This window comes from Watersipora subatra, chromosome 6 (assembly GCF_963576615.1).
Source record: "Watersipora subatra chromosome 6, tzWatSuba1.1, whole genome shotgun sequence".
Lineage (NCBI taxonomy): Eukaryota > Metazoa > Bryozoa > Gymnolaemata > Cheilostomatida > Watersiporidae > Watersipora > Watersipora subatra.
In genome coordinates, this window is record NC_088713.1 from 51,519,125 (window position 1) to 51,528,045 (window position 8,921).

Consider the following 8,921-nt stretch of genomic DNA (forward strand, 5'->3'; position numbering starts at 1 on the left):
GCTGTGTCATAGATAAGACATGAATACTAAGGCTATCTGTCATCGATCAGACATGGATACTAAGGCTATCTGTCATCAGCCTTAGTGTTGGCATACAGTAGCACTTCTGGCCGCAGCAGACAAGTGTGCTATTTGTTGGTGCATTTTGGACATTTTCTCTTATTTTAAAAATGTACTTTTTGTAATACGTTTACATAAGAGACCAGCGCATGGCTTGACAAGAGATCCTTTGGTATGACTTGCTCCCCGATAATGCCCACTATCTTTGGAGATGAATTTTACTGCAACTTAGATGGTCTACGACTCTACATTAACATTATACAATCATGGCTGTTTCTGTTAGCCATTTTTAGAGCCTTTTTAGGCCAGCCGCAGCAGTGAGATCAGCTCTAAAGCATTGAAGGGTCCACAATAAGTGGGGAATATCATCTGTTAATCTATGGTGGTCTAAGAAAGTTGGAATTTTGCCAAGCTATGCAGGTGGTATTAAATAGCATGAGTGCAGTTCAATGATGGACATATGTGTTCATAAAAATCACTGCTAGATGAGAACAAAGGAGAAAATGTATAAAGTACAAATATAAAATTGTATTTAATTATAAATCTAAAACAAGAACTACAAGTGATTTCAACTAAACAAAGATAAATATATCAGCCCAGAGGTTCATGAAGCTGGTCTCCTGTCTCGTCTGTATCAGTGGGAGTACGCAGATAAATATCTAGTCTGTTAAGTCTTTCCATCATGGCAGCCGTATCTAAGGGAACAAATACTTATCAGTATCTATTGTAAGCAACCATATCATTCATCTCTATCTATAAAAATTGCACCCTCTCACAACCACCTTGTGTAAACCGTCCTTCAGACTAAGGGTAGGTTTAAAATAGATGGTTTGGAGTTGTAAAAACTGCAGTCTAATCTTCTAAGTATAGCAATACAGTGCTATTGGCACTGTATTGCTATACTTAGACAGAATTCAGACGACCATAAAAACAGATTTGAACGATTGGCTCCATTGGAGCATTAACCAATAGAATTAACTGCTGACCAGCCAATAGCAGTGATGAAACAATACTCATCATATCCATTCCTTATAAGTTAATAACTAGCAAGTCGAAGTACACATGAAGGTAAATGAATCTGTGTTGTTACTGATGAACAGTAAATATGTGGATGTTAAAATTCAAATACTAGTTAAACTGCGAGTAAAAACTTTACCTGCCAACATCTGATTGTTTGCTTCTTGCAGGGCTACGACCTGCTGCTGAGACTCCTCCCTCTGATTGGCCAATGCTATAACAAAAATAGAATCATGGCTCATATACTGATGTACGCATGAAGGTAAATGAATCTGTGTTGTTACTGATGAACAGTAAATATGTAGATATTAAAATTCAAATACTAGTTGAACTGTGAGTATAAACTTTACCTGCCAACATCTGATTGTTTGCTTCTTGAAGGGCTACGACCTGCTGCTGAGACTCCTCCCTCTGATTGGTCAATTCTAAAACAATAAAATCATGGCTTATGTACTGCTACTACTATGAGACTCTACTGTTACACAACTGATACTTACAGTTAATACTTGTGGTTGTACTGCAAAGTTCCTCGGGTATCAACTATCATTTATCCACAGCAACAGACTAAAGATATAATTTACCTGCTGTCTTGCGATTATCTGCTTCCTGAAGATCTGAAATCTGCTGCTTAGACTCCACTAACTCATATTTTAGTTTGGTCAACTCCTCCCTCTGATTGGCCAACTCTAGAACAACAATACAAGCAAGGCTCTTGTACCAGTACTATTACATCTTACAATAAGAAGCAATAACCAAATGTAACACTACAATTAGACAGCTTTATTAGCAACTGAACCACAGTTAACACCAGCCAACTCAACACTGAACAAGGTCAGCTGACCAGCTGGTAAGACAAAATATAGGAGGATGACTCACCCTAAGCTATTTATAGAGCACTAGCTGCACATGTCAGGGCTGGAACTAAACTGAACTCTAGTGATTGCGCATACATATCAGGTACTACATACAAAGGAGGTGTAAAGATGTCATCCATATTTTATGACAAGAAAAAGGTCCAGTTAAGAACTTAAAGTAAGCAGTAAGTTAAATACAGCTTAAGAACTGTAAATCCTACCTTTTGATTTTTGATTGTTAGCTTTGTGCAGGGCAGCAAATTTTTGGTGCGTGGCTGCAAGGGCTACAACAAAGTAAAGATAAATACTTCATTATAATAAAATGATCAACAGACAAACCATCTTATAAATAGGAAGCCTTGCCCCTTATTTATTATAGCCTCAGGTATATGTGGAAGGAGGTAACTGGTGCTGCGGGTGTAATATTAATACTATTAGTTAAAACTATTTGAGCAAATGTTAAAATGTAGCCTGAGAAACTAGTGCTAAGAGTTTATATTAGGAGTTATTAAAAATGAGAATCTACTAGTATGGCTGATAGAAACAAATATTATATAAGTTCCTACTGCATTCTTGCCTAATTCCTTATGCTTAAAACATTCCTATTGCATGTTGCACTTATCTTCTCTAAGGCTACAACCAGGTGTATGGTATTAGCAACCATAATAGACTAAGAACCTGCAACAAGACTAGAAAAAAAATTTGAGTTCAAATTTATACAGTCTCACGATAATCTTAGGCCCTTTATCTACTACTATAATTCTAGTAAATAGCTCATGTTTCTATTCAAAACTGTAGTGAGTAATAAGAATATACATGAATCAGGAGAGTTCAGCTAAGTGCTAACTAATAGCTGCCACAAGGTGTTGAGCTGCTAACATCACTTTAATCCTATCAGTTTTGAATAAGAAATTAAAATACTCAGACTATAATTATCCAAGAGAGAGCAGAGGTGATGAGTGATTAGCAAGGGCTGAGTGTTGGCTGAAGAGAAGAGGCTGAACTGACAACATTTAATAGAGAGACAGAGCTGAACTGCTTCTACAGCCCACTGCAGTCTCTATGCAAGGAAAAAGTAGATGGAATTATCCAGGGTATGTTTACAAAGATACCCTGGGGGCAAGCAGGGAGTTATGCAATATAGTACAAGTGAGTACCTGGTATCACACTATATGGTATAATAATCCTACCTGCTAATACTGGCTGCTTCCAGCTCTTAAGCAGCTCTACTGTCTCTTTCTTTCCCACAGACTCTGCCTTCTCCAGAGGAGTTCTACTGTCTCGGTTCTTTATACTGAGGAGTGCAGAGACTTTATCAGGAGGGATGGAAGTCAGCATAGTCTGTAGAGCTGTTGTGTGTCCCATGTAGGCTGCACAGTGCAGTGCTGTGTCTCGGGTGATATCATGTATGTTGAGCAGGGAGACTCGTTGCTCTACTGACAGGCTGATCAGTAGAGACTCTACTATCTCTGTATATCCTCTCTGTGCAGCCAATGTTAGAGCTGTGTAACCCAGTCCATCCTTCTCAGCTATCAGCTCATACTTCTTACCAGAGGATACAGTGTGAAGTATAAGCTCTACTAACTCTCCATCTCCCTTCTCTACAGCCCAGTACAGAGCTGTACGCTCAATAACATACTTCTCAAACAGCAACTCATCTGCTATTCCTCTCAATGGAGTGAGTAACAGACGAGCTACTTCAAGGTGGCCACAGAAGTTAGCCAATAGCAGAACTGTACACAACTTACTGTCTCTGATATTTGTTATAAGCTGAAGTAGCTGATCAGGAGGGGTGTTTGTTAGAGCAGCCCTAAGAGAGGTGATGTCAGGAGCTCCACTAGCTCTAATATATTTCCTAATCCATTGCTCCATTGTTTCCTGTAAAATACTCCACACAGTAAAATATGATAGAGAAAAATGAAGACAAATTGTGACTCAACTGCTGACTCTGGGTGAGCTGATGACTTATAAAGCAGCCAACCATAACAGAGTTGCTGCAGGTGAACCCTGGATATTTACAGAGTAAAAAAGGATACTAGGAATGTGATACTGAGAACTGGGAAATCAAGCATCAACACTCCTATTTGCTCTATTATGTGCTAAACCAATGTGTTATGCTAAACCAATCCTCATGTGTTAAACTAATGGAAAGAAACTCAACGAAATTTTAATAATGACAAAAGCGAATGACAAAGCAGGAGACAGCAATAAGATTCATACAGTCTCCTACTTTAAACACTAATTTCCTATAAAACTGGTGACTAAATACAATCAGTGACCTGCAGCTGATTCTGATCAGAATAAAGACAAGAGAAGCAGTTAAAAACTCCAGTTTCAGAGCTCCTCATTCTATTCATAAGTGGAATATGACATATTTATAGTAGGAAATGTTTGCAGGTACAAAAATGACTGAGGAATGAAACCAGAGCCTCCTGACCTTAACTTAACCTCACAAGAGGATAGACTCTATGAATCTCCTCAGGTTAGAGAGTGATAGTCTCAGGAGGTCAGAGTTATATTATAATAACACTGACTCAGTGTCTCTCCTCATCTACTCTATTATTCCCAGTAAGTATAATATCAACAGATGCTAAAATAACAGAAAAGTTATACTTACCTGTAGGTGCTCTGTAGGTGATATGCTTGCTGGCTGTTCCATGTGTTTTATAGCTTGAAAATGTCTCCGCCCCTCATTCAACAATCTGTCTCTTGATTGGCTGAAGCAAATACAACTTGTCCAATTACATAATAGTTTGCCGGGAAGCAATGACAGTGAACAGTTAACCTTGTAATAATAGTGAGTAATGTACACAGGAAGCAATATTTAAATGATTCATCACATGAGTCTATTATATGAAAAAGAAATTTGATGAATATTAAAATCGAATCCAGGACTAATGATAGTTATATGTGTGAGCCTAGCAGCACTAGTGTCTTGCTGCATGAGATTACTGCTGGGTTTCACAGTGGAAAAAGGAACCTCGTTGCTGCTGTCTAAGAATACAGTAATATTATATCTTTACAGTAGTTCACACATTCACAATGTTAAATATACATGTAGTTTGAACTATTGACTAGTTGAAATGCCTATATTGCTATTAAATGTGTTATTATAGTAGCTTCACAACTCATAAAACGGCATATTACACTCCATTTTTCAAAATTCCAGAAGTTTGAATATGCCTAAGCCACAGGTAAATGTTTTACACGTGATCTATATTTTTCATTCTAACTGCGGATTGGACTAGCAAAGTCTTGGACTAGGACGTTTTGAACTATCTCTCATCCTTATCATGAGCTTGAAAAGGTTATTATAATAATATCCTTGTTGTTAAATATAATTTTTGAACAATAATTTTGAAGTTATTGTGGTCATATAACTTCCTGTCATATTTTAAAAGTCATAGAGTGTTCAGTGAGTTCGAAAAGAGCATGATAAAGTACAAAGGTGTTCAGAGCAAACACTACTATGCTGAGCCTTGAACAGATGTCAGTGAAAAATGAAGCAAATACATCAGGATTTATAAATTGTTCATATGAAATGTTGTACATAGATACTCACCATAACTAAAGTAGATCTCCAGCTCTCTACATCCAACTCAAGCTGTCTCCGCTCTCCTCTAGTGATGAATGTAAACTGACAGTTATGAAGCTATTGCCACACAAGAAGCCCAGACCACCTTGGGGTACCAGACAAGTACCATACAAAGAACCACCCAACTATAACAAGCCACTGTACTTGAAGGCTACAGGAAGTAACAATGAGTACACAACTCCAATGTGATCTACCGGGAGTAGCTCATCTATCTACAAATATTGAATGGTTGCACTGCTTGTAGGACAAAGATAAATCGCTTAATGGATAACAATTTCTCTTTCAGTTTCAGCATATGCTAGACCAGACTTGTGAAATTTGGCCTGTGAGCAGGACCTGCCCTGTTGGATGATTCAATCTGGCCTGGCGTCAATTTCTGACTATGTCAAAAAAGAAGTGAGTCACTTACTACTGCTCTGAACTGCTAATGTAACTATATAGATAACCAAGCTACAATTTACTGCAACTGTAATGCATTTCACATATAAACATCAGCGAGTACTTATCAATGTGCAGTGCAATTTTTATAATGAACACAAGCCTGTTGTAAAGACAAGTTAACAAAAATCTAAACATGGAAAAACTATATTAAATCTTGTGTATAAGTCTAAATATAGAGAAGTTAGGCTGTACAAAACCTTGAAAAGTGCTGTGTCTCTATTAAAGATGTGGTTGCGTCAAAAAATTAGATTTAATGAAATTAAGACCCATAAAAGGCTAAAACATCAGCTACAATCTGATGCCATTTTTGTCTTTGTAGACCAACCTTGTCCAGAGATATATGCCTTGAAAGAGGCCCTCCTTGAATTAACACAAGGACAAACAAACACCATATCAACTGATGGAGAGATAACAATGTTTTCTTTCAAAATCAACTCAAATTTGACGCGACCACATGTTGAAAAAGAGATTTAACAGCTGTACATTCCACAAACCTTATAAATTCATCTAATGGTTTCAAGCTGACAAATTTTATTTAAGAAAAAAAAAAGATGTTCAGATCACGATTGAAGGTCATTTAGCATAGTTTTTGAGCAGTAGCAAAAGTCAAGGACAACTGTGAATCATCGTTACTACGGTTACATAGTGTACAATATATATGGCAAAGGAAAAAATATACTCGATGTACTACCTGTATTATTTATTCAATGTGAAGGTTTAGGGCCGTCCAACTCAAGCCATTTCCACTCTCCGCTGGTGATGAGTGTAAACTGATGGCTATAAAGCTATTAGCACACAAAAAGGACCACCCAGTGTTAAAAGCTGCTTTATTTGAAGGCATGAAGCGGTACCAATGAAAGCACAACTCCGAGGTGATCTGCTCAGATCAGCTCACTTATCTACAAATACAGAATGGTTTTACTGCTTGTAGGACAAATTTGAGTCAATGAATGGATAGCAGTTTCTCTTTCAGTTTCAGCATATGCTAGACCAGGCATATAAAACATGACATGTGGACAGGACACTGAGTATGTAAGAAAAGAAGTAAGTCTCCAGTTCATTTCTATCAAAATTTGTGATTTTTGAAGATAAATACAACCCAAATGCTCCCTACAGCTGCTTGAGGATATTAAATCTGTAAAAGTGCTCATGCCCAGCATTCACCCCTAGCATGCTGCACTGACATGAGTTAGTCACATAAAATCAACACTACACGATGGGTCCAAGCGATGATAAAAGTTTACCCAGCATGTTTCAAGCATTTTAAAAGTTTCATGCCCAGCAAGATTTATGATACACTGACACGAGTTAGCCACTATAAAGGTTGCATATAAAACTATAGATACAACTATAGTTTTATAGTATGCAACTTTATAAATTTATATTTGCAAACTATAACACTTAAGATATTCTGATCCGCTATGAAAGTCGCATACGGACACAAAACAATGCATTATTTTCGGTCTTGTTATAGCATTCGGTCAGAAGAAAAATATATCATACATTTTTAGAACTTGTGTAATAGATTTAGGTGTTCATTTTACACTGACACCAGTAATCACAGTACTAGCTTCATGATCACGCGTCACGTTCCTTAGATGCACTCTCTATGTGGCAGACAAATAAATGAATGCATTGTTTCTAGCAGTTCAGAGAAGCTGTGCAAAAAATCTTCAATTCTAATGACTCGCTGAATCAGTTCGAACCGGTTTAAACCGGTCTACTGATGTTAGTGAGACCATAGAGTTATCTCCCCCTAGAGTGATAACTACACGAGCGTTTCTGGTGCCAACAAGGAGCGTTTAGACCACGCCTCTTTTTTATGCTAGTCAGTCGTAGTGATTGACTAGATCAATAACATCAGTCATGAGAATGATCATTAATTTCCACAGTTAAGATAGCAATTATCGCTCAAATTAAAGAAATGATGATTATAGTTTATTACTCTAATATATCCTTATTATTTAAAGGAATTCAATACCTACCAGGGATTGCTAAACATATTATGGAAATGTTTACTTTTTTATTTCCATAAACATAAATATTTCCATAATTTTAGGGAAATGGATATGGAAATTTTATTTTACAAATATGGAAATGGTATAAAAATGGAAATAATATGGAAATGAATTATGGAAATCCTGTGGAAATGGAAATAATATGGAAATGAATTATGGAACTTTTATGGAAATGGAAATAATATGGAAATGAATTATGGAAATGGAAATAATATGGAAATGGAAATACTATGGAAATGAAGTAGGGAAATGGAATTAATATGGAAATGAATTATGGAAATAGAAATAATATGGAAATGGAAATAATATGGAAATGAATTATGGAAATGGAATTAATATGGAAATGAATTATGGAACTTTTATGGAAATAATATGGAAATGAATTATGGAAATGGAAATAATATGGAAATGGAAATACTATGGAAATGAAGTAGGGAAATGAAATTAATATGGAAATGAATTATGGAAATAGAAATAATGTGGAAATGAAAATAATATGGAAATGAGTTATGGAAATGGAAATAATATGGAAATGGAAATAATATGGAAATGAATTATGGAAATGGAAATAATATGGAAATGAATTATGGAACTTTTATGGAAATGGAAATAATATGGAAATGAATTATGGAAATGGAAATAATATGGAAATGGAAATACTATGGAAATGAAGTAGGGAAATGGAATTAATATGGAAATGAATTATGGAAATAGAAATAATATGGAAATGGAAATAATATGGAAATGAATTATGGAAATGGAAATAATATGGAAATGGAAATAATATGGAAATGAATTATGGAAATGGAATTAATATGGAAATGAATTATAGAAATGTTATGGAAATAATATGGAAATAAAGTAGGGAAATGTTATGGAAATAGAAATAATATGGAAATGAATTATGGAAATGAATTATGGAAATGGAAATAATAT

At 35.8% G+C, this 8,921-nt stretch overlaps 1 long non-coding RNA gene across 1 annotated transcript; it reads right to left on the minus strand.

Moving 5' to 3' along the window:
- Window positions 1-568: 568 nt before the first annotated feature.
- On the minus strand, window positions 569-1,269 carry LOC137397920 (uncharacterized). Its single transcript, XR_010978930.1, has 2 exons — window positions 1,217-1,269; window positions 569-755 (listed from the first exon to the last, which is right to left on the minus strand). It is a non-coding gene; the product is annotated as an uncharacterized lncRNA (long non-coding RNA).
- Window positions 1,270-8,921: the final 7,652 nt, after the last annotated feature.